Source organism: Macrobrachium nipponense, chromosome 32, assembly GCF_015104395.2.
Source record: "Macrobrachium nipponense isolate FS-2020 chromosome 32, ASM1510439v2, whole genome shotgun sequence".
Classification (NCBI taxonomy): Eukaryota; Metazoa; Arthropoda; class Malacostraca; order Decapoda; family Palaemonidae; genus Macrobrachium; species Macrobrachium nipponense.
This window is the reverse complement of record NC_061094.1, coordinates 49,517,693-49,544,229: the sequence shown is the minus strand read 5'-3', so window position 1 is coordinate 49,544,229 and position 26,537 is coordinate 49,517,693. Positions and strand designations below refer to the sequence as shown.

Below are 26,537 nucleotides of genomic sequence, written 5' to 3'. Positions count from 1 at the left end.
TCGCGCGCTGAGCGAAAATTTCATTTCACTTAACGTAACCTCATTTACAATTGTTTGCTAACATCGTTTTCAAATCCTTACCGTAATTTTTCACTTGTCCTTACGTAAAGTTAACGTAAATCTTAAAAGTAGAGTCACTTGCAAGAATTGTTAACGTAAAACGCGTCTTTGTAAATTTCATATTGAAACGCAAATCATTTCATAAGCGCAAGCCGCTAACATTAACGTAAACATCGTTCACCGCGAGCGCGTTATCATTTTTCATAAAACGTTTTCAAAAGTAATTTCGTTCAGTAAACGTTAACGTAAGTAAATCATTTAAAACAACGCAAGTTGCGTCATATTAAACTAACATTAGTAGTTCAATTCAAATATAAGGGAGTTCATTCATATATCATTTTTCACCCTCTCCGAGAGAGAGAGAGAGAGAGAGAGAAAACCAGAATCCATTATTCACGAAGCCAAGAGTACTACATCTTACCATTAATTATAGCATGCAGAATTAACATTATTTTAGTCTCTTGTGTCTTTCATTTACACAGCGTGATACGTACGCGCATGTGTCCATTGCAGTTTGCAAACATTTATTCATTTCATTTATCGAGTACTTCAGCGAGGGACTGAGCATTTCTAAAATTTCCATTACCTGTCGTTGCCCGAGTGGTCTTTTCATTTTCTTTATCACAAAAGACTTGCGTATACCGCAAGCACAATTCGCACAGTGTGCCACGCAAATTCATTACTTCCAGACAGGGAAGTCGTTACCAGTTTAGGACTGGCCACCACCAGTGCATGTCAGGTCTTACCATTTTACAGTGCCACTATAATATAATTTTTTCTTGACACTGTCCATCGACTGGCTGCTGAAGTACTCCCACCTTTTACTTTCTCTCCCCCACTATTACCCTCTGCCATGAGCAGTGCCATTTCACTTCAGTATATTTAAGTATACTGCATGTAGTGTCCGGGACACACCAGCACGATACCAGTGCTCCAGCCTCCATAAGTGCCATTGCACCTGTACAGGCCGTACAGGTAGCCATTAAACCTGCGTATCCGTCCTTACGAACGCCCTATTCTTTAGTGTGTCCATGTACGAGGATCAGTGATCTTTCGGACCATTCCAAGGGAACGCCTCCCCAAAACGTGCCGCAATACCAGCCCTAAGTGCTGACAAACCTGCGTGTCCGTCCTTACGGAACGCCCAAATAACTAGTGTGTCCGTGTACAAGGGTCAGTGATCCTTCGGAACACTCATCAAAGGAACGCCTCGCGAAGCGCCGCAATACCAGCACTAAGTGCTGTCAAACCTGCGTGTCCGTCCTTACGGAACGTCCAATTCATTAAAGTATCCACCATTTTGGATCACTGAACCAAGGAACGCCTCCTCATAAGTGCCGTGCACCTGTATTGGACCTACAGGTAGCCCATTCCAACATTTCCCAAGTTGGGAACGCCCGTAAGTGTGACGTACGCCGCACACTGCATTCGATTTTTTCACCTCATCAGAAGGTGCCATTCACAAAGTGCCACCGAGCACCCAGTCGTTTCAGACTTTTCCTTACCATTATCGCAGAACCCATTTCCAAGTGAGTACCACTTTCCACAGTAGGCACTCCCCTTCCATTCAGTACCCATCCTGCCATTATTTTTATTTTCTCCTCCGAGCCTCTACTGCAGCCTAAGGGAAATGTCTTCCCCTGCTTCCCGCGACTTCTTTGCCAGAGAGCTAGAGAAGCTCGGAGCCCTCATAACTCTGGGCAAGGAGGCTGGTTACACTGGACCAGCACTGACCAGTGGATAAAGACGCAGCAGGCTGCGCGCCTGCAAGAAAAGGAAGTAAGAGAAAACCAGAGACAAGCCAGAGAAGCAGAAAGGAAGGCAAGGGAAGAGGAGCGAAAGCATGAGCTCGCTCTCAAGGAGAAGGAACTCGACATCAAGCGGGAGAAGGCCCGTAAGGAGAGTATCCTAGCTCAAGCCACTCTGCCAGCTTCCAGCCCTGCACGCCCACTGTCTCTCTTAGTCCCGCCGTCTCTGGTCAGCCTGACATCCTTTCGATTTGCGAGCCTGGTCCTGATCCAGTGCCGAGATAGAAATTTCTTCCGCACCATCTCAGCCTCTTACCCTTTTACCGCCTACCTCCTCCCTTTTGGAAGAGGTAAGCCCACCAGTTAACCCCGGACTTGTTTCCGAGGGTGATTCCACGGAGGATTCCTTAACCTCCCTACCTCAAATCACTGCCAGAGAGGACTTTTCACCTGTGCCAGAGCACACTGCCAGCCTTGGTGACTCCACAGATTCGCAACCTGTGGGGCCATCTCGGCCTTACCGTCCAGTGCCACGGAAGAGGTTCTGGAACAACGTTCTGCCAGAGACTGTGGCCGCAAGGGTCACATGTCTGCCAACTATGGAGGGTGCGCAAACCACCATATTCCTGCCATCGCAATGGCTGTCACCAATCCTTCTTCACTAGGACCCCCAGCTAAGGGCCCTATAACAGTCGCACCCCTCCAAAGCCATTATCCGCCAAGCCACGTCAGAGCCTACGACGACTCTGGCGCTCAAGTCTCCCTGATACGGGAAGACAGAATTCCCCGAGGGGCTAACGTTGATAGACGTCGATTGATCACCATTGAAGGTATCAATCACATTAAACTGATCCTTCCGACCATCCAATTGAGAGTCACCAGACCTCGTTTCTCCAGAGTATGTACCCTTGCAGTTGCAAGCTACATTCCAGGAGGTTACGACCTCCTCCTAGGGCAAGACATGAAGTCTCCCTCACCGTTCAAAAAGCCTAGGGGTCCTAACCCCACGTCAAATCACTCCAAAGCACGGAGTCATCGAAATTCTACTTCCTCCAGGACGTACGTCCACCAACAGTCTCCCCCGTTACCAAGGAGGGAGATTGACCATTCAAAGTTCCGTTGCAAAACCTGCAACGTAATAGGGCACTCCACGAATTGGCCTAGGTGCCCTAGCCGACTACCAGCAGCGGACAATGTCCACTTTCCACAAGGCTTAGCCTTCCAAAAGAGACAGGAGCCTCTGTCTCCCATTTCCAAGGGCACGCTGAGAGGTATTGCACCTCCGGTACCCGTCACAGGTCCAGTCGACCTCAACTCTCTGCCAGTGCCACTTGGCAGCACTGAGCAGTGCCAAGCTCCGTCAGCCTGGACGTAGAGCCACAACAAACTTGACTTCTGCGCCTGGCCCCGAGCTAGTGCCGGCGCCTAACCTACCCAAGGATCCTCCTACAGGAGATCCTCCAACAGGCATGGAGCTTACCGCAGCCCATGGCCAACCCAAAGTCCATGAGTCTTCTTCACCCTCACCACTGTCGCCCGAGGATGAACCTCCGGCAGACCTAACATTCATACCTCCTCTGGAAAACCAGGAACTGCCCGACCAGGAGTCAGCCTGGAGTTTTCCCCCTACGACGGCTGTCACAGCAGCCGAAGTGAGGGCCTCCCCTGCAGTAGGTTCCACCTCTACGACGGTTGCTGCAGATACCGAAGTAGGGTGTTCTCCTGCAATCCCTCAGGCTACCACTGCCTCTGCTCCTGCCAGCGTTTCTGGCCTTTCCCCAGAGTCGGTGCCTCCGTCTACTCCTAGGACTGGTATAGCCAGGTCCTGGAGGAATAAGAAGAAGAAGAAGAAGAAGGGACGTAACCAATCATTAACATATTAACAAAAGAGCCACATGCTCTCCTTGACACCTGTGCCCGAGGTACAGTGTCGCATTCATTTGCAGAATGATCCTGGCACCTACCCAGAGAAGGTAGCCAGCCTGATCTCTGCCAGTAGCACTAACCCTCTAACCCCTAGCCATTGTAATACTAACCCTCACTTAAATATAATTACCTCATTGCATTTCCCTCCTGGTCAATTAACCACTCATCATCCCCATGCATCATTACCTCTCATTATGTATTTTAACAATTCCGGCGACACATTACTGCTGTGCGTACCACACTCTGGAATGATTGCGTCTCCATTTAACTGTATTGAGTAGGTTAGGCTAATGATTTAGTACCAGGGCATTACGTTAGTAGAAAGTAGAATCTTCAAGTAACCTTATCTAGGGGTAGAGTAGACTGTCGTCACAGACAACCCGTAGTTATTACTTAGGCTAGATTACATCACTACATTAAGTTAGTACACTTAGCATCTTTGCCTATAAGTTAGGTAGGCCATTGTAGTCAGCCGTATCGCTGCTCAAAAAACTTCAAGTTAGAGTAGGAGAACTGGGTAGTCGAGGCGATCAACTTATTTAAGCCAAGACCTTCACGCCCGAAAGGGAGTGAATGCCTTCTTAACAGGGGGAGCTGCTACGTCTATAGAACGCCTCGCCTTCCCAGCAGAGTTTTAGTGATATTTAATTATAAAAGTAGCAGCCATGCCTTCTCCTGAAGCGACTGTTGTTGGGAGAGTGGGTATGTCGTAGGGAAGATATTTCCGGTCTGACGGAAGCTTAGGGTAAGAGAGCAAGTCACAAGAGTAGCTAGGCTTCGAGATGGATTAGGGACTTCTACAATAAGACCTATTTTCCTTCCCAATTTGCTGGTGTTGTGTTTACCACCTTTCAGGCGATGCTCGAGGCAGTCTTTGGAAGCCATGTGATTCAAAAACAACGAGTATCGCTCTCAGTCAACTGCAGTCGGTAGTCCAGGAGAGATGTCCACCCGGCCAGCCTCCCAAACGTAGGCCTACCCACGACGTACTGGTGGACACGAACCCCAGACCTGAACAGAGGTCAGGCCGCATTCTTCTACAAGGATACACTGAATATTGCATAAAGGTACGTCTGAAAGTGTAAACTTCAACCCAGCACCTTTTACTACCATACGACTCTTGCTAAATTCATTTTCAATTCTCATTTTACCCCTTCTACATCAAAAGCCCTTTGTCCTCATCGGGCCACGTGCTCCCCTTTGTGACTTGTTAAAGACCAAGCTTTCGTGCATACCTCAGTGAACCATTCGAGTTTACCTTCCCCAATGTTAGAGAATTAATCAGCCTTAATCAAAGCAAGAAGTCATTTTTCCTTTTATCTTGTTTAATCTGGGATTCTTTTCCAGATTCCATGAGTCACGTGCCGTCTCTCTGCCCGCAAGTGTGCATTACCCCAAGTGTATGAAAACCAGCTATAACAGCTCAATGGAGCCATCATTTACCTTTTCTCCAGCCCAGCACGGACTTTTAGTAAATAAATAGCTTTAAGTAACGAGCTGAGTTTTCTGGCGACATTCCCTCTAAAGAAATTAATAATAACTATCAGTTTACGGTAAGTTAAAGCAATTCCCTCTTGAAATCCCTCAATCACTTCCGTTTACGTATCTAGCCTCTCTCAAGGCCCGCTATATACGTAAATATATATATATATATATATATATATATATATATATATATATATATATATATATATATATATATATATATATATATATATCTGTGTGTGTGTGTGTGTATGCATGTATACACGTTTAACTAATAAATGCTATAGAAGTCTCTCAATTATAAATAAATAAATATAAATAAATAAATATATGTATATGATATATATGTATATATATATATATATATATATATATATATGTGTGTGTGTGTGTGTGTGTGTGCTGTGTGTGTTTGTGTATGTGCGTGTGTGTGAATTTGTAAATTCATTAAGGTGCATTTCCATCCACTCTGATGTCATTGAAAATTCTGTAGCAACGAAAAAATAAAACCCTAAACGTTAAAAAAAAAATAGAAAAAATCTTACGATTGAATAATTCGTATCAGCATGCAACAGCCACTTGTATAGCCGAAAGTACGGATGCTAAAAAAAAAGAAGAAAATAAAAAACCTAGCTTTTCACATACTTTCTCGTTTCACACTTGGACAAAGATCGAATATTTTCCACTTCTGGTTACCGAGTGCAAGCGAGATTCAATGGATGTCCTGCTTTCGCGAAGCGAATTCAAAAGCTCAGAGATATTTTCTGGTGTATATTTCCTGAATATCCCGACCCGAGCCTTCCCAGAAAGGGGATTTCTTGCAGAAGCTCTAAAAGTCTTCTCTCTCTTTTCTCCAGGAATCTGCTCGACCGTGAATAGAGAAAAAAAGGGGGGGTGGGTGGTTGTGGAATCTAAAAATATAAAATAATATTTGAATTTCTAGATATCATTAACCCAAGTCATCTGTATAGGAAGTATATCTATTCATTAACATTATTAATATTGTGAGTAATACACTACAAATAGCTATTTTATGCCGATTGCAATGCACTTAGTTACTTTTAAAATACAAGAAGCTCTCGCAAGAAAAGGTGAGAGAATACATCGTCCTCATTTCAAGACCTGATCACTGTACCACAAAAGGAAAAAAAAGTACAATACTGTAACATCTCATACGTCTGGTAAAAAAAAAAAAATACATACATAAACAAGAGTAAAGATCAACTATCCAATTGCAAGTATTTACAAATTAGGTAATGCATCAAACAACCCACTTTTATGAAGAGAAACTATAATGTTGTCTTACGATGAATAAGGGTACTTTTTACTGTTCATTCTTTCAATTTTATCAATAAATCACAGTTTTATCAATCTCCCACTGACCTCTTTGGAATTATAATTTTGGTATTGGTGCCATTCATTTAAACCACATTATCATTTAACTTTATTTTTTACAATAATCTGCAGGCTCTTTACGATCATCACCATCGATCATCTACCTTCAAAAATCAGCAAATTAAATCACCGTCTTATCAATCTCCCACTGACCTCTTTTTGGAATTATAATTTTGGTATTGGTGCCATCCATCTAAACCACATTATCATTCAACATTATTCTTTACAATAATCTGCAGACTCTTTACGATCATCACCATAGATCAGCTACCTTCAAACATCAACAATTAAAGCCTTATATTTGTATATACTTATCTTCTTCATTTAACTCGTTATGACACTATATGAACAAATAATTTATTGTTGGAAATGAAAAAAACACACAAGAAATAAATCAAGACAATGCGACACTTTCTGAAAAAAGAAATAAAAGAACATTCCGGACTCCCCGGGCTCAAAAGACCGAGCAGGTGAACTTCCAATCTGGCGAAGTGGCCCATTCCATAAGGGGGGAGCGAACACAATTGAAAACCCATTAAATCAAGGCCGTCATTAAAGTTGACGGGCACGTGTAACCAGGTAATTACTATCGAATTCGCTATCACTCCGGACTCATTAGGGATTATTGAGCGGCGATCAGATTCGATTTACAAATTTTCTGCGCACTCTCGGCTTTTTTTTTTCTCTCTATTTTTTTTCGTATTTCATCGGTCGTGCGATTTGGCAGGTGACAACGCACGGCGTAGTGCTAGAGTTATTTGCGCAAAAGTAATGTCTTGTTGATATATATATATATTTATATATATATATATATATATATATATATATATATAATTTAATTTGTATATATATATATATAAAGTATAATATTGAATACATATATATATATATATATATATATATGATATACTTATAATTATTATTAATATTAATAATATATATTTATATATATAGATATATATTATATATATATATATATATATTTATATATTATATATATATATATATATATAAAATATCCATATTATCTATACATATATATCTATATATATATATATATATATATATATCATATATATATATATATATATATATCTATATATCTATATATATGTATGTGTAAACATATGTATATATCTATATCTATATATATACATATATCGAGAGAGAGAGAGAGAGGAGAGAGAGAGAGAGAGACTTAGTTGACTAATCTCAGGTTATGGAGCATTGATTTTCTCTCCTGTTCCCTATATGGCTTATGCTCTTCTATCTGGCCACTTAATCTTCTCCAGTGGGTCCCCGCCCCCATATCACTCCTCCCCCCTCCCCTTCCCTCCTCCAAGATGCGCCCCAGACAATTCTTTTGTCACATTCTGATTTTCTTAAGTACCTTTCCACTCTTACTATTCTAAGCAACTTCTTATTACTTTTACTCTCTCTGTTACTTCCATTTTCCTTTTTTTTATTTTTAATACTTTGTAGTGTTTTTTTTTTTTTAGGTGCTTTGACTATTCTCGTCATCGATGCTTCGTAGTAGCGTTTTGCAGATGCTTTGAACGTTCAAGTTTATGACGCTTACAAGGTTATATTTCATTCAAAGTCACTTGTCTCTATTACCTTTAAGGTCAGATTGACTAAGTTCCTCTTGGACGTCAACAATAACCAATTAACCAGTCTGCCAAAGCGCCATAAATGTCAAGAAATTTACCGAGATCAAAGCGATGCCTGTAATTAAGGACATAAAAATGACAGCTTTTTGTGTTGTGAAGCCTTCACCCTAATGAACGAAAGGTCACTCAGAACGCAATGTAGTTTGTGGGCTATTGCTATTGTTTTGATACATTGGACGGGAAAGCCATTAATTTTTCTTCAATGAACGTTTTACAGCCAGTGCTAAACTTTGATTTTAGATATTTCGTTTTGAGTAGTTTCCGGAACTTGTTTCGATGTATTAATTGACATAGAAAGAGGATGAGAATGCAATGGCTGAAGTTTTTGCAGACAGAAAAAAAACACACACACTTACACACACACACACACACACACACATATATATATATATATATATATATATATATATATAAATATATATATATATATATATATATATATATATGTATGTGTGTGTGTGTGTGTGTGTGTGTGTGTGTGTGTGTGGGTATATGTGTTTGCGTTTGTGTATATACCAAACCATTTAGTAAACATTGACGCCATAATCACATCTTAACGGCTGTTGCAGAAACTTACAATGTTTATGTGCATGTGTCTGTGTCTGGGTAGGTGTTTGTGCTTGTGTATATACTAAACTATTTAGTGAATAGCGCTATAATCCCATACTGTTGCAGAAACTTGCAAAAGGAATTAATATAGACACAGTATATCACAAACGTTTAAGGAGAGAAGAAGGTAATATCACTATTATGTTCGTATGCAAAAGACACAAAATACAGTGCGCTGACTAAAACTATTCCCTGAGGTACTATCCAGTCATGAATATGGAGATTTTTCCCTCCTGGCTTATTGGACCTCTTTTATAAGAGCGACATCCTATTAAATGGAGATCCAAAGTAAGTAGGATTGGAAACATATGTGCCTATGAAAATAGATTTAGTGACGAAGGAAAAAAGAATTCAGTTATTTTAGAAAAATTGTCCACTTACGAGAAAAAAAGAATGGCATCATTTCAGTAAAAGTTTTCATTTATGAGAACGAAAAGGGATCCAATTATTTTATAAAGAATAAAATTCCTTTTATGAGAAAAAAAAAACTGCAATTATTTTAGAAAAGAATTTCCATTTATGAGGAAAGAAAAATGATCCAATAATTTTAGAAAAAATTCTATTTATGAGGAGGGAAAAAGACTCCAACTATTTTGGAAAAAAATTTCCTTTTATGGTGAAAGAAAAAGAATGAAATCATATCAGAAAAAATTCTATTTATCAGAAAGAAGTAGAGTCCAATTGTTTTAGAAATAAAATTCCATTTATGAGGAAAGAAAAGACTCCAATCATTTTAGAACATTATTTCATTTATGAGGAAATACAAAGAATCCAACTATTGGAGAAAAACTTTCCATTGATGAGGAAAGAAAGAGAAACTGATTATCTTATTTAAAAAAATTACATAAAATTTGTGTGAAAGTAATTTAATTTCTGTGCTCCAGATGTAGTAGCTATCAAGTACGCCTAAGCGAGGAGGCCTACGCTTTGATGATGAACAATGAAAAAATAAATACTCTCTTAAGATGAAAGACTTTTCTAAAAAAAAAAAAAAACATATCATATCAAAGCCGAAGATTTGCCGAAATGAAAGCATTGTGACCCTCTTGAAATAACAAAGATAAGAGTCTTTTTCTTTCTTTTCATTTCTCTGGCGTTTATTTTTTTCTTCTATTTTCCATTGTGGAAAAGAAAGGAAAAGCGCTCTCATAAAAGAGCCGATGAGGACCTCAGCTTGAAATAAATATCCTTTCACACGAGATGGATGTTTGTGGGTAGTAAGCGAGGATCAGTGTCCTAATACTAGTGACCAATGGCCACTACGTCGAAAGAAAACTGTAAAGAAGAAGACAGAACGCCAGAGGCAACGGGCAATATATTACCTGCACCGGCTATAGATAAAAGCCAACTGTAGCGCCTGTGAGCAATATTGATCGCCTGGTCATTGTGCCTTATGTAGATGGCGAGTCTCATGGGAACCGAAGATCATTCTACAGTAGGAATGAATGAATTATTACATCAGTTTAAGCCTCGGGATTAAATACGAGTGAGAAACACTGTATATATATATATATATATATATATATATATATATATATATATATATATATATATATATATATATATATATATATATATATCTTAGACAACATCTTCGAAGACGTAAGCTCAGATGACTTGTGGCAAAGAGAAAAACCCCTGTTTAAGAATACCACAGAAGCGATTTTTCAAAGGAGAGAGAGAGAGAGAGAGAGAGAGAGAGAGAGAGAGAGACCCTATGAAGACAGAGACGTTTATTTTCATTAAAAGTCTTTGGAATGTTAAAGGAAGATGCGAGTATACGAAATATAGTAACTATATGGGATATAAAGCGAACTTTTTAGTCTGCACCAGTAAAAAAAAAGGAAGACGTTTAATCAGAACTTTAGCCGTCGTAAATTTTCCACGATATCCTACCCAATATTTTGCAGTCAAACCAAAGTTTGCAAAATATTATCATAATAAATAAAATGATGCTGAATGGTACTATGCTGAGTCCTCTTCGCTGTATATTTGTAGGGACTCCTCGAAAAATATGGTTTTCAATTAGAGTAAGGTCAAATGAAAGAAGTTGGATTTGCTTAAGGCATGAAAGAATCACACATGCAATGAACGTGGTTCTATATATATATATACGTATATATATATATATATATATATATATATATATATTATATATATATATATATATATATATACATATATATATATCGTTTAAATACTGCCACGTATACATCTACACTTAAATCCAATAAAATTAATTTTAGGGTTGCATGAAATATCTCATGATAATCAAACGGGAGATTGTAGACGCCCAACAGATGCTTTTAAATATATATATATATATATATATATTATATATATATATATATATATATATATATATATATATATATTATAATAATATATATGTTTATATACATATATATATATATAAAAAATATATAATATATATATATTATATATATATATAATATATCGTTTAAATACTGCTAAGTATACATCTACGCTTTAATCCAATAAAATTAATTTCGGGGTTGCGAGATTGGAGACGCCCAACAGATGCTTTAAATCTAGGAAAACTGTGGTAATTACTCGGATATGTAGGATTATTGTTTAATGAAAGGCCCCAAACGGCTCGATTTTATATTGTACTAGTCGGTGATTACTGTTAATCATTAGCGTAATTACCATGAGCTGTTACTAATTGGTTCAAAGGCAAAGCAAAAGTTGTTGCTCCATTCGACAGAATTATGTAAAAATGGGTGCAATTTTCCCCCTAATTGATTATTTTTATAATGGTTTGGATTTTATCTAATTACTGAATTTTACTGAGCAGCAACATTTCGTGATTTTCACATTAATAGAAGCAGGAGGTAGATCATCCCTGCTTATATTAGGGTACCTCGAATTATTCAATGAAGAATATTGATGTGTCTTCGGAAATATTAATCACATACTGGCTGAATAATCTTAAGCACAAACTACTACAGTTGACAGTTCTTAGTAAAATAGAAATATATATTTCATAAAACAAGAAACCTTCCCTCCGAAGATGGCTAAAGTAGTGGTAATCTTTTTTCGAGAGAGAAAATCTATATTATTATGATGCAGATGTAGATCTCTGAATCTGACGGCAATATTCGAGGAATGGTGGACCAGATGATTTGAGAGGAATTTCTTTCTTAACATTACTTTTGCTGTGATTGACATTTTTGGCAACATTTTTGGGCCTAAACTCGCATCCGTTCCATCTCAAAGTGATCTTATAAATGAAAGCGAAATTGTCTTTAACATATAATACTTATTTCAATGTCCAGTTAATTAACTGGCCATTCTCCCTTTTTCTCCCTGAAAAAACATACTCACGCGCATACTCGAACATTAATTTTCCATAAGACATTCCATTCGGATTAAGGGCCAACAATATTATCTAAATCATTTTAAAGTGGTGAGCTTAAATTTGCATCTGTCACACGACAAAATGTTCTTGAAAATAAAAGCGGAATTGTCATGAACAAAACATAGTTGATTCTATGTTCAGTGAACCTCAACTAATCCCAAGCCAATTTTGGTAGACATAATCAATCGACCAGCCTCTCTTTCTCTCCACAAGCATATGCACGCATTTTCCACATTTCCATTTCCTCTGATTAAGCGAGGACAAGATTATTGCATGTTCCCTCACAGAGCACAACAACCCAATCGCATAATGTCTCCTCTATCTCCTGAGCCTCACAGCTGACCTAGTTGGCCAAACAATATATTATTATTTTCCTCGGCGCTCGTCCGGTTGGTCCACACACAGCCGAGCTCTTAACCCTCAGCAAACAACAATTCACTGAGTTGCTGGAGCTGCCTGCCCGTGAAGGCTTCGTTAAACCTGCTGCCTCTGGATATTGGTGGCGTCTGTTATGGATTTCGTGGAAATTCGAAAAATTGGGAGTTCTCTTTTTCGGGGAATATCTGTATTCGCCATTGAATACCCTTTTGGTAGCAATTTCTCTTTTAGTATGGGAGCATGTCTATGATTTTCTGTACCTCAAAGTAACTATTACGTCTGAAAATGTATGAAGAGGATTTTTCATTTTCTAACTTTTGTGTCAAATGAAACGACCACGAATAACACTCATGTCCTCTTTCCACTACACACACACACATACGTGCATATGAATATATATTTGTATATATATATATATATATATTATATATATATATATATTATATATATATATATATATATATATATATATATATATATAGCTACATGAGAGAGAGAGAGAGAGAGAGAGGGAGGGAGAGAGAGAGAGAGAGAGAGAGAGAGAGAGAGAGCCACACCAATGGAAACTGAAATAAAACCTTCAAACGCTTTTGAATTATTCCAACATTTTTTAGGTGCTCAGTTAGAGAAATAATAATTATACATACATTCATAGGTACACACACATACAAACATACACACAAATATATGTATACATAGGTATATACTATATATATATCTATATATATATATATATATATATATATATATATATATATATTATAATAATAATTGTTTTATGTTTATATATGTATCTAATCTATAACAGGACTAAGCAACTGATATAAATATCATAATGGTATTTAACCTCCTCCAAGCAGTAAAGTTCTTCGTATCGGTGACTGTTGAACCATCAATTCTTGTAATTATATATAATATATATATATATATATATATATATATATATATATATATATATATATATATATATATATATATATATATATATATATATATATATATATATATATAGTGATGTTTAGATACTTATAAAAAATCGTGTAATATAAGGAACCAAAGAAAAGAGTCACATATAATTCTATGATCCATATAACACTTCATACATACATTCTAGATGCAAGATTGGGTTAGAAGTAACAAGTCAGCAGCCAGTATACTAAAAGATAACTACAGTGTGCTGAAAGTTAGCGGCCAATGCGCTAAAGTTAGTTGCTAGCAAATTTCTCTGTAGGATTTTACCTGTCAGTGGTTGAAGCAAGAGTCCCACTAAAGAGAGATAATTTTCACTTGAGTTTGGTAAGGCTCAGCAATCACTGTTCCATGTGAGCTGACTAATCAGGCACTATAGAATAGCTCTTATTTAGCACTTCGAAATGATTTCTTGATGGGTCACGTTCCAACTATCTCAAACCCGCTAACTGAACCCAATGCCTGATGGAGGGCTCTATAAGTACCGTTATATTCATTTATGTAGGCACCAAGAGATTTGATACATCATAGTAATGCTGACCGAATATTCTAGATCTCCTTCCTAATGGAAGGTACGTGGAGGGGAAGTTATGTGACCAATAATATTAGGAAAAACTGTTCAGTGTTATATTTTCTTATAGTTTGATATACTATGAAAAAAATGTTTGTGCTGTATGGCAAATCCTCTTAATATCACTGCAATAGTATTGATACTATATACGTAATCAGACTTAAAATAGTACTGATATACACTTGATCAGTTGTAAAATACTGCTGATTTACACTTGTTAAAGTGTAAAATAGTGCTAATATACACTTGATCAATTGTAAAATAGTCCTTATATACACTTGTTAAGGAGTAAAAAAGTGCTGATATACACTTGATCAATTGTAAAATAGTGCTAATATACACTTGACCAGTTGTAAAATAGCACTGATATACACTTGATCAATCGTAAAATAGTGCTGATATATATACACTTGATCAAATTTTAAAGTATTACTGATAAACACTTGACACCAATTTACAAATTTTAATGATAACTTTAATATTAATGATATACACTTGATATACTTTTAAAATAGTACTGATATAAGCTTGATCCTTTTTCAAATAGCAGTGATATAGAATTGATCTATTTTAAATTGAGGCTGCACCAATTGGTAAAAACGCTTTGGTTCCTAAAATTAAATGTCATGCAATATAGTTTATCCATGGATTGAATGTAGGTACCTATTTATGAACCTTTACCACAGATTAACAAGTTATATAACATTTTGGCCACAATTACGTCACCGCTTTAGTTTTCCATAAATCTCGTTTCAGCTGTTGCCTGATACGACAATTTATTCCTCACAATTTATTCCTCACATTTTAATATCGTCTACTTCACTTAAAATTCTCCACCGGTTATCTAAGTCACTATAAATATTCACTATATTTTTTTTACCCCCAGTATAATCTTATCTGATTTGTGTACGTGGGTCATATCTTTCCTCAATCAATTTTGAACGGCATAATAAAAGCGACTGCTGAAGGGGGTGATGTGTGGGGGGGGCTCCGCCAATACCATAAATCTCCTCAAATGTCTTTTATAATCAAGGATAAAGACACTCATGGCTCTTTATGGTCTTGATTCTTATCATATCACCATATCTATTTCGTATCGTCTTTATCCTTTTTGTTTTTAATTCACCCGTCTTTGTTTTTGATCTTCACTTTTTTTTCTTTCTCTTTGTAGCCTCCTTTTGCTCTGCATTATAGCAGTACTGCTGCCACAATTATATAGCCACATATATTTCTTTTGGCCTTTTTAGTTTCTGTTTATTTTCACTGATCTTTGTTTTTGATTCAGTCGATTTCATTTGCCTCTACACTTTCCCTCCGAGTCATTTTGTTCACAATGGTGACACTGCTGCTACTACTACTACTACCACTACTGCTACCACTATCGCCCTCACGATTCCAGGTCACACTTTATCCTTCTACATGAAAAACAACGCTACTATTGTCATCGTAAGTTACAATCGTTATCCTTTTTTCGCTCCCGTGTCTTGTGATACAATAAGCTCCCTTATATGTATTTGGTCATGACATCCTATCTTTTTCTGATCTCTCCTTTTCACCTCTTTCTTCTGTTTTCTGTTCTTCAAGTTTTCCTTCATTTTAAAATGCTCTAGTCATAGTTATTTACCCTCGGTTAAGTGGCTAGTGTGACGTTGAAATTAGCAGTCATTAGCATAGGAATTGTGTTATGTTCGCTTCAACACAATAAACACATACATATAGAGAACTAATTCTCGGAGTGCCCTTAGATAAGTGATTCAGCAGTACACACCATAATGAGATATCGTTAAAAAGTGAAAAAAATGAATGAGATCAAAACAAAAGATTTTTTATGAGCTAGAAGCTAATAATGTCTAGAATATCCAAATATGGACATATCTAGGAAAATAACCTTTAGAAAATTTACCACTTTTTTGACATAATTTGTTTTACATTCGGTTAATTAATATACGCCAAGAAAAGGCCCTAAATTAGATTACGAAATGAACAATGCCATTCCCACATTTGTTTTAGTACAAAAAAGTTAGGTAGAAATCGCAAGACCAGGGCTGAGTGGGTTATTGTTACTACAATTTCAGTGAATGAGTTTTTTCATGGAATTAAAACCAATATGTTCAGTTTTTAACGATATTATAAGTTAATTTCAAAAGAAAAATGGATACGATTGGATAATGTATGAGTAACAATGTAAAGCCTGTTCGTCAAAAGCGGAGAGAGAAATGTAATCCTTATCGTTTTACCCAGTGTTGGAGTATATTCACACAGGCATTCAGATCTATTGATGATGAATTCAGATTTACAAATAACCCAAGGGAAAGGATATAGGCTAATGTTATGGATGAAAGTTCCCTCATTCGAAAAGTGGGGACTCAAGAGAAAACTGTCCTTTGAGTTTTAGGAAGTCACCGAAAAATGATTTGTCTTTTGTTCATAGTGGCTAATTTATTTCAAACTGAATGACTTGTATTTATCCCTCCATTTTCGCATGACATTTCATTGAAAGTCCATAGGAATTTTTTCCTCAGTAGTGCATAATTAGTTGGATTTCGCTGGAAACCATTTATTGCTGGTAAAGATAGAGATTTCCATATGATTTACATGCGACATATTGCTTCGTTTGATGTTATATGGAATGTCGCAATATTTTCGTTTCATTTTGTTGCTGTTTCCTTTTCATTTCGTACATATTTTTTGCACAGATGTATATATATATATATATATATATATATATATATATATATATATATATATATATATATATATATATATATATATATATGTGTGTGTTGTGTGTGTGTGTGTGTGTGTGTGTGTATATATGTATATATATATGTATATATATATAGATATATATGTATATATATATATATATCTATATATATAATATATATATATAGATATATATATATATATATATATATATATATATATATATATATATATATTATATATATACATTTACATATTCGTTGTTCGTAATTTGTGTTGTCTGCCTCGCAAGTTTATCACTAAGTCAGACACACGACGTAAACCAGCCATTACAAAGATTGATTTTTATTTCTACCATAAAATGAATCGCACAGTTTATCAAAGCAAGACCTTTGATAAAGTGATTCACAGCAGCCTCACTTCCAATTACTGATCGAGGTAAAAGTTTCCAAGTAGAGACGGAAATAATTCCGTTTGCAATTCCAGACATCGTTCAATTAAATTCTACAGACAGTTTGGTATTTGTATATATAAATACGATGATTTCTTTTCTGTGTTTCGATTCACGATCTTCTACTGTAATTCTAATCATCATCTTTTATTTTTATTTTAAGGAAACATTAACGATAAAATTATACCATTCTCCGTATCTGTGTGTGGGTAATAGTGGATCACATTTCTGTAAGTAAAATCATGCCTAGATTATGCTCAACATCTGCCGTTGATGAAAGAGTCTATGAACGTGGAAATCTATACCATCATCAATGTTCTTTCAAGAAGGAAAAGATGAGGTGAATTTCATGTGTACAAGGCATGATCCGACCTCAAGCTTACTTGCGGCGTGTGCTAAAATCTACGGTCAAATAGCACGTTGTTTCACTACGAAAATTAAAATAAATATTTTGTATTTCATTTAAAATAATTCTTCTGTATACTTCAGCATGCACATTGTTTATTTTTTACATTTTAATCCTAATAAATAAATCATAAATATTATCCTAAAATTCCTGTATCTTTAATGCAATACGAAACACCTATTTCAGAACACCAACAGCAAGAATAACAACAACAACAATAACAACAAAAAAGTAGTTTTAGGCTCACTCCCCGAGTAAGCGAAAACGTCAGAACCGCGAGCTGTGTTTTATGTGGAAATATTTGATATGTTTAAGATATAGACCTAATTGAAGCTTAGAATGCATTTTTCTATGTACGGCACTTTTCACTAGATTCTACTTATATGTATAATATGCAATATGAATGTATTATCCATAAATGAAAACAACAGATTGTTATATTTATGCGTGACTGTTCTCTTAGCATACGCACTAAGGTGCTCGTGTAGGAAGCTTCTAAAAATTCAGATATATATTTAAATACTCCAAGTACTTGACGTGGTCCAGTGGCTAGGAATGATTCCGTAGTCTCTTAGCTAAACGGAAGGCTATCATCTTCTCGAACTACTAGTGGACTTACAGCATTAGAACTTCGGTTAATCATGTGAATAGCGTACAAAAGCCAGTGCACATGCTATACACACAAACACACATACATACACATATACAGTATATATGATACATATATACATTATATTATATTATATATATGTATATATATACACACACACACACACACACATATATATATATATGTGTGTGTGTGTGTATGTATATATATATATATACGGCCATTTGCAAATGATATGGTTGATTTGTAGAAAAGTAAAATTTTGAAGCTATCACACGGACTTATATCCCCCCCCCCCCCAAAAAAAAAAAAAAAAATATATCCACCCAATACACTGCAGGCCTTTGAACTGTAATGCTTACGAAATTGGATCAGTCATAAATATGACATTTTATCCTATTTTCCTACCTTTCTAAGGTGATCCTCCGAATTCATATTCGTCAAATGGCAGCAAGAGAACGATAATGTTTTTAATGGCTTCAACAATATTTTCATTTGCACTCTTTCAATTGCAACATTGAAAATAAGAATGCTTTTAATAATTTTAAACATTCACTTTATTGACTTTCATTCGGTCACAATATGAACATTTTAATATTTTAATGGGATTAAAAAAAAATCACTGAATTTATATTTGATAAACTGCTACATGAAAATTTTTATAATTTTGATGTGGTGTTATTATCGATGGGGTAGAGATGGAGTATTTCACATGTAGCATTTGATGACAAATTAATGATGATTAAACGTATGCAAACGCACTTCTAATAAAATCTGAGATGACGACAAAAAATTATAAAAGCTTGCCTTCTATTCATATTGAAGTTTCCCCCTTATTAAGGTAGTGCCGTCAGTGCAGCTCGTGCGGTGAACTGCAGGCATTACGTAAGGTTCTTTGTAGCGTGCCCTCAGCCCATAGATGCAACCCCTTCCTTTTTTTTTTACTGTACTCCTTTCATATTCTCTTTCTTCCATCTTACTTTCCATCCCCTCCTAGCGTAATGCAAGGTTTTACTCCTGTTTCGCCTTTCAAACCTTTGACTGTTAACTTCCTTTTCAGCGCTGAATGGCCTCATAGGTCCCAGTACTTGGCCTTTGGCCTAAATTATATATTCATTTTATATTGAAGTTTCTCATACCTGCTGAAATGGAAGGGACTGAATGGTATGTAGACATAAAAAGTGATACCCATGAAAGAATTCATTTGTACCCAACTCTTTTTTTTTCAATTTTTATTTATTTATTTATTTTTTTTGAGGTTACATAAGATCATCGTTACATTTTTTTTTCATTTTACCAAGCTTCCGGGTAATTTCCTCTTTGAATACCTACAGTTTTAGTTATGGATAAACCCATCATTATCTTTGTACATTTTAAAACCGAGGAACAATTATTTTTCCATGACTCTTACCTCTCATTCAGGCTTAGCAAGGAAATGAACAAGAGCTTCCATTGTGCAATAGAAAGCACATTTTAAAGGAAGCTAAATGGAAGCTAAATCTGTAGTCATTATTTCATCTTCGGTAACTCATTGTTTTTTTCGACTGAAGAACGCTTGTCTGTTGAACACGTAAATATTAATCTGGAAAAGATGAAAATATGGAAAACCATGAATAGAACGTAATAACTACCGAGGAACAAAAACAATTACCACATGCTTTTGTTGCTAATCTCGATAGATTTCGTAAAAACCCCTTGACTGGAAATTGTAAATGAGAATCAGGTCGACTTTAATTGTTTTTTTGTTTAATAACCTAGATGAAAATCGGAAGATATTATCTAACGAATGCTATGAGTAGAGTTACGTAACTTTGCTTATTTTACAGATAAAAATGTGCATGCTAGTAAAGTAAAGTACTCATCTGCGTTTAGCAGATAGCATTAATGCGATTGGAATGTTGAAGAGTTATGACTTTTCTATTTTACCTTGGATGCCGTAAGGTAAGACATTTACCAGTAGAACTGACAAGCGAATGATACGTTGGAGGATGAGTTTTATAGTCATTTGTTATTAAACAGTTATATGACAAGTTTGAACCATAAAGAGTCATGTTGCATACAAGGATTTAAACAGAACGGATATAACTCATGGGGATGCTGTGTCTAAAGGGGAATATTTGAAGAAGATCAAAGCTAAAAAAATGGAAGCGCAGTTTGTGTTAGGATAACCGAGTCTAACAGTATATTGTATTACGTGTCTCTTACGAATGCAGTGATGAGTATTCAGGACATGACAGAGGGTTATTTTGAGTACATTTGATCGAAAGAAGTGTCATAAATACAGTGGGAAGTGAGTGATATGTGCAGATGATCCAGGGGTAAATTAGACTTAGTGAAGAGCGTTGCAGAAACTATACTCTGTTTTTTTCCATCTGTCCACCCGCCTGTGGTGTTTGCGCATGGTAACACTGTTCCCGGGCTTTAAATAATATCCTATTTCGAATATTAACGGTGTAATTCGCATACAGTAAATTATCAAAACACTTTTTAGCTGCAAATGTACACCCAGATATCCTTTTATTTACCTAAAACTTACACATAGCGTAACTATTTACAGCCCGGGATGCAGTGTTACCATGCGAAAACACCACAGGCGGATGGGCAGATGGAAAAAAAACAGAGTATAGCGAGAATCTGAAAGCGTCTAGGGGGATAAAGCTTATAGCTGAGTGTTAGCAAGAATGATACACAAGTCAATGATGGTCAGAAAGAAGGGGCCATAAATTAAGTCCTGGCATTGATTCACGAATCATAAGTAGTTGACTCATATCAGTAACTGGAAATTAATAATTAAGCCTTGGCGTTGATGAACGAATCATAAGTAGTTGACTCATATCAGTAATTGGAAAATTATAATTAAGTCTTGGCGTTGATGAACGAATCATAAGTACTTCACTCGTATCAGTAATTGGAAAATTATAATTAAGTCTTGGCGTTGATGAACGAATCATAAGTAGTTGACTCTTATCAGTAATTGGAAAATTATGTAAGTAAAGCCTTTTGGTCGTTGAATGAACGAATTCATAAGTATTTTTGACTCATAATCAGTAATTGGAAAATTTCTAATTAAGGTCTTGGCGTTGAGAACGAATCAGTAAGGTGTTTGACTTTCTTATCAGTAATGGAAATTATAATTAGTCTTGGCGTTGATTGAAAGAATCATAATATTGACTCTTAATTCAGTAAAAATTGGAAATTAATAATCAAGTCTTGGCGTTGATTGAACGAATCATAAATAGTTGGCTCAATAGGTATTGGAAAATGATAATTAAGTCTTGCGTTGTGGCCTAATATAAGTAGTTCCCATCGTATCAGTAATTGAAAAATAATAGTATGGATGATGATAGCAAGAGAGAGATGCTTCAGAGAATAAATAACCCAAATAAATAAACATAATCCATTTGTTTGAAGAAGCGTCAATATCGAATGCAACTGACAGGAGAGTAAAAAGCCTGGATGCTATTGAAATATAAATCTTGAAAATATGTCTGGAGCTGGAAAGCGTTGAAGGACATGAAATGTCTACATTTGATAAAGATAGTTTATAAAATTGCATCTGAGAGATGAGAGGCAGCCGAGCTACATGAAGAGAGTTGAGACTGAAAAGGATGAATTGTATTTTATTCTTGAGGAAAAGTGTTACAAAAGAACTACAAGGAGCTGGTTTAGCTGTCGTGGTGGAGACGATGGAAGGCGAAATTAATTACAGAGGAGGCAAAAGAGTAAACGTGATTGGAGGAGGCCTGCTGATTAGAAGCATTCTGTGGGGGTGTAAGATTTTACTTCCTTACTACGTTTTCGTACCCAATTTATTAGCATATTTCGCTAATCTTGCAAACATACTCTAGGCATAGCGTTAAGCGAATGATAAATTATGTTTATAATTACGTACATGATCAGAATAATTTCCCCACAGTTGAAGTGAAGTGTTAAATTAATCATTATCTGATTACTTGACACATTTGGCAGACGCCATTAAAAGCAAGGCATTATTCATTAGCGTTAAAACCCTTGACACACTTGGCAAAGTTTTTATCAGACCCCAAAAAGATGTCTAAAATTAGATGAATAGGGACACCCTTTATCTACATATATATGTTTGTATTTGTAATAGTTTTGATCTCCAGAAAATGTTCAACAAATAATAAACCTCAAGTTATTTACTACAACTGATAATTTGCGTAGGATGTAAAATGTACATCTGTCCTAATAATTTTAAGTTATTATAACATATATATATATATATATATATATATATATATATATATAGTATATATATATATATACCTAATACTTTACATACAATATATATATGTTTATATATATATATATATATATATATATATATATATATATATATATATATATATATATATACATACATACTATATATATATATATATATATATATATATATATATATATATATATATATCTTATATATATATAATATATATATATATATATATATATATATATATAATATATTATATATTATATAAGAGATCCTCACGTGAAAATGAAAGAAGGAGGTACCAAGACTTTCAACTTTTATTCCAAAGTCATCTTCAGGGTACTGAATAATTTTAAGAGAACAACTTATACAAAAAAGCAATATGAGCCACAAATAATAAACAAGTCAACAACCTACTTAAGTATGCAAATAAACATTGTTCAAAACAAAAGACATACTTAGCGGATATATGTAGTTACTAAAATCACAGTACAAACTATCTGTTGTATATATATATATATATATGTATATATATATATATATATATATATATATATATATATATATATATATATATATATACGAAGAAAACCAGCACTTGTACAAATCATATACTTCATAAACCGTTTTCGGAGCCAACGCTATCTCAATCCTTATGTCTCTCAATATATTTTTATAAATAATTTCTTCTTCGCAACATGGATAAATATAATAATGTAAATTTCAACAAAACTTAAAATTGATCATAGTAAGTATTATACATCTTTATTTTTTCCTTCTTTCGTATTTAAATCTTCAAAACATGTTAGATTTCATTATTTCGAAATTGGTATCTGTAGACAGATGTGGGAGCCTGAGCCTGTTTGGTGTGCGTAATTTTACTTGGTTGTCTAATTAAGGCTTCAAAAGCAAACGAATATATATATATATATATAATATATATATATATATATTATATATAAAGGTTTTTTTTGCCACGAAGGAAAAATTGAAAAAGCGAAATAGCCGGCTATCTCGCTTTTTCATTTTTTCCTTCGTGGCGAAAAACCTTTATTTATACATAGCATCACGTTTTATATACTTCGTGATCAAGTTATTCATATATATATATATATATATATAGTATATATATATATAATATGCATACTAGCTACAAAGAACAGTGTATGAATAGTAGAAGGAGAAGAGAAATCTTCAATTTGGAATCGCTTTATTTTGGCGAAATAACTAAAGGACTTCAAATGTTTTAAGAAACACGGACACGACGAACACCCAACCCTCCCAATTTTCTTAGACCCGTTTATGAATTATTTTGTGTTTCCACATATGGCAGTGCAGACTAACTCATCATGATGCCCTTTAATCAAAATTAATTACCGAATTGAATAGCTCTGATGCTGAAGCTATTCCGAAAGCTACGAGACACGTCAGTTATGACTGAAGTGAATTTCGGTGGAGTTCACTTTTGAAGTTATATCTGTTTTCACTTCGAAGTTCACTTTTGAAGTAATATCAGTTTTCATTCGAAGTTCTCTTTAGAAGTCATATCTGTTTTCACATCGAAGTTCACCTTGGAATTTATATTTGTTTTCACTTCGAAGCTCACCTTAGAAGTTATATCTAGTTTCACTTCGAAGTTCTCTTTGGAAGTCATGAATTCAGAGTATATGAGACAGGTATAATATATATATATATATATATATATATATATATATATATATATATATATATATATATATATATATATATATATATCTCACATGAATACCAAGTGTATGATATATTATATATATATATATATATATATATATATATATATATATAATATATAGTATATAAGTACATACATACATGCAAGCTATATGCATACATACATACATACATTCAAGCATAATACCACACATAAAAGTAAGGCTGATATCAATGACCCTTAACAAAACAAGACAGAAAAAGATGGCACCAGCACCATCATCCTAACCATCTTCCTTGTTTATTTTTAGAGGCTCTCTTTCCGGTCCTTATGTGATCCATATGGCGGCGAAAAGCATTTTCAATCAACTAAAGCGTTACAGATTTCTTGCGCAAATGGTTCATCCGTTCCCTGACAGTTTGACCATAGATACGGCACTAACATATGCTTCAAGAGTATGAAGTTTATAAATATATCCCGGATGATCATCTTCAGGAACAGAGATCCCGTCCTTTCGTAACACCGAACTTATCATTTTTCCTTTTTTTTTTCTTTTTGTATTCCCAATTTCATTCCTGAATCTAAGATATATATATATATATATATATATATATATATATATATATATATATATATATATATATATATATATACACATATATATATATAATATAATAATATATTATAATATATATTATCTCAATATATATATATATATAATATATTATATATTAGATTTTTAGGAATGAAACTTAGGGAATACAAAAAGAAAAAAAGGAAAAATGATAAGTTCGGTGTTACGAAAGGACGGGATCTCTGTTCCTGAAGATGATCATTTAAGAAAGTAATGGAAACATTATTCTACTGCGATTTTATTTTTCAATTTAGTAATAGAGATTTAAAGTTTTTATGTGTATGTATGTATGTATGTATTGTATTGTATGTATGTATGTATGTATGTATGTATGTATGTGCGTGTGTTTCTGTGTGTCTGTGTGGGCAAATGGTTGAATGCAAAAAAAAAAAAAAACAATCATTATTTTCTGCATACATCTGTCATATGTTAATAGAATAGAATTATATAATTCCCATACTCACGCATATACTTCACCAATATTAGCAATATTCCTGATTATGATTAATTACATTTTTTTCATATTAGTAAGATAGTATCAGCTGCATAGAAACTAATAAATGCTGCTACCTTATCTTCTGTTATTAACTGGGATGATCTCTCTCTCTCTCTCTCCTCTCTCTCTCTCTCTCTCTCTCTACGTATGACATTCCTCATGTATGTATGTATGTATATGTATATATATATACATATATTTACATATGAAAAATGCTTAAATATATTAAGGTATATTCCAAATATAAACTAAAATTTTTTTCAACAAGACTTACCTTGTAATTTCACTTTTTCTTCTTCCTTATGATAATTGAAAGGAGTTAGCTGTCAATAATATTAATGCATTATCTCTTGCATAATGTATCAAGCTGTTTCTTTCAATTAGATTTCATTGGACCGTGATAAGATAAAATCAACGTTTTCACCCATTTTCTTTTGCAAATAGCCAAACTTCACATATGATCTGGATAAGATAACTAAGCACTTATACATCCGAATCAGTTGTTGGTGCGGAAAGAAACAAATAAACGAAAATAAAAAAAAGTAAAAGAAACTAAAAAAAAAAAAGTTTCGGCAAAACTTAAAATCGCTGAATCGAGTCGCAAAGTTTGCGTATCTTTCTAGGGGCCCAGAACACTCGTCGGACAGAGACCAACTTGACGTACGGTGAAGCTGACGGTATATGCTGGCTGTTTTCAGTCTCCAAACTTCGAAATAAGAGTTATATTTACCGGAAGCGAGCAGAGAAGCGTCTTGACGTGACCGCACTTCGTGAACTAGTCTGGCCAACTGACCCGGCATGGTGCCCACAACTAGCTCGACGAGGTGTCTCTTCCTCCTCCCATCCATCCACCCATCCACCCTTTCACTCCCGGACCCGCGGGGACGCACAAACGTACAAACATGTTGTCGCCGCACCAGATGTCACAGGACGTTTGTTTGTACATGTCCGTATATTTCGTCTCGTGGACATTCATGAATATGAGTCTGTTTGCGAATTTGGGCTACCGTATTTTCAGCATCTTTTTTTTTTCGCTACATGTTACACACCTATTTGCATAATGTCTCTACGTATAATTCCAACTTAATAAATTATATAATATATTATATATATATAT

The 26,537-nt window shown here is 34.9% G+C and overlaps 1 protein-coding gene across 4 annotated transcripts in view; it reads right to left on the bottom strand.

The window, feature by feature from the left end:
• LOC135207503 (substance-K receptor-like) overlaps window positions 1–26,249 on the bottom strand; it is a 130,985-nt gene extending 104,736 nt beyond the window's left edge. For 3 of the 4 annotated variants that reach the window (XM_064239324.1, XM_064239323.1, XM_064239327.1), the window contains exon 1: window positions 25,695–26,225. The gene's annotated coding sequence lies outside the window, so the exon portion shown is untranslated. Of the gene's footprint in view, window positions 1–25,694 lie in introns of all 4 variants that reach the window. The other variant, XM_064239325.1, reaches the window with a different exon arrangement.
• Between the last annotated feature and the right edge of the window lie 288 nt (window positions 26,250–26,537).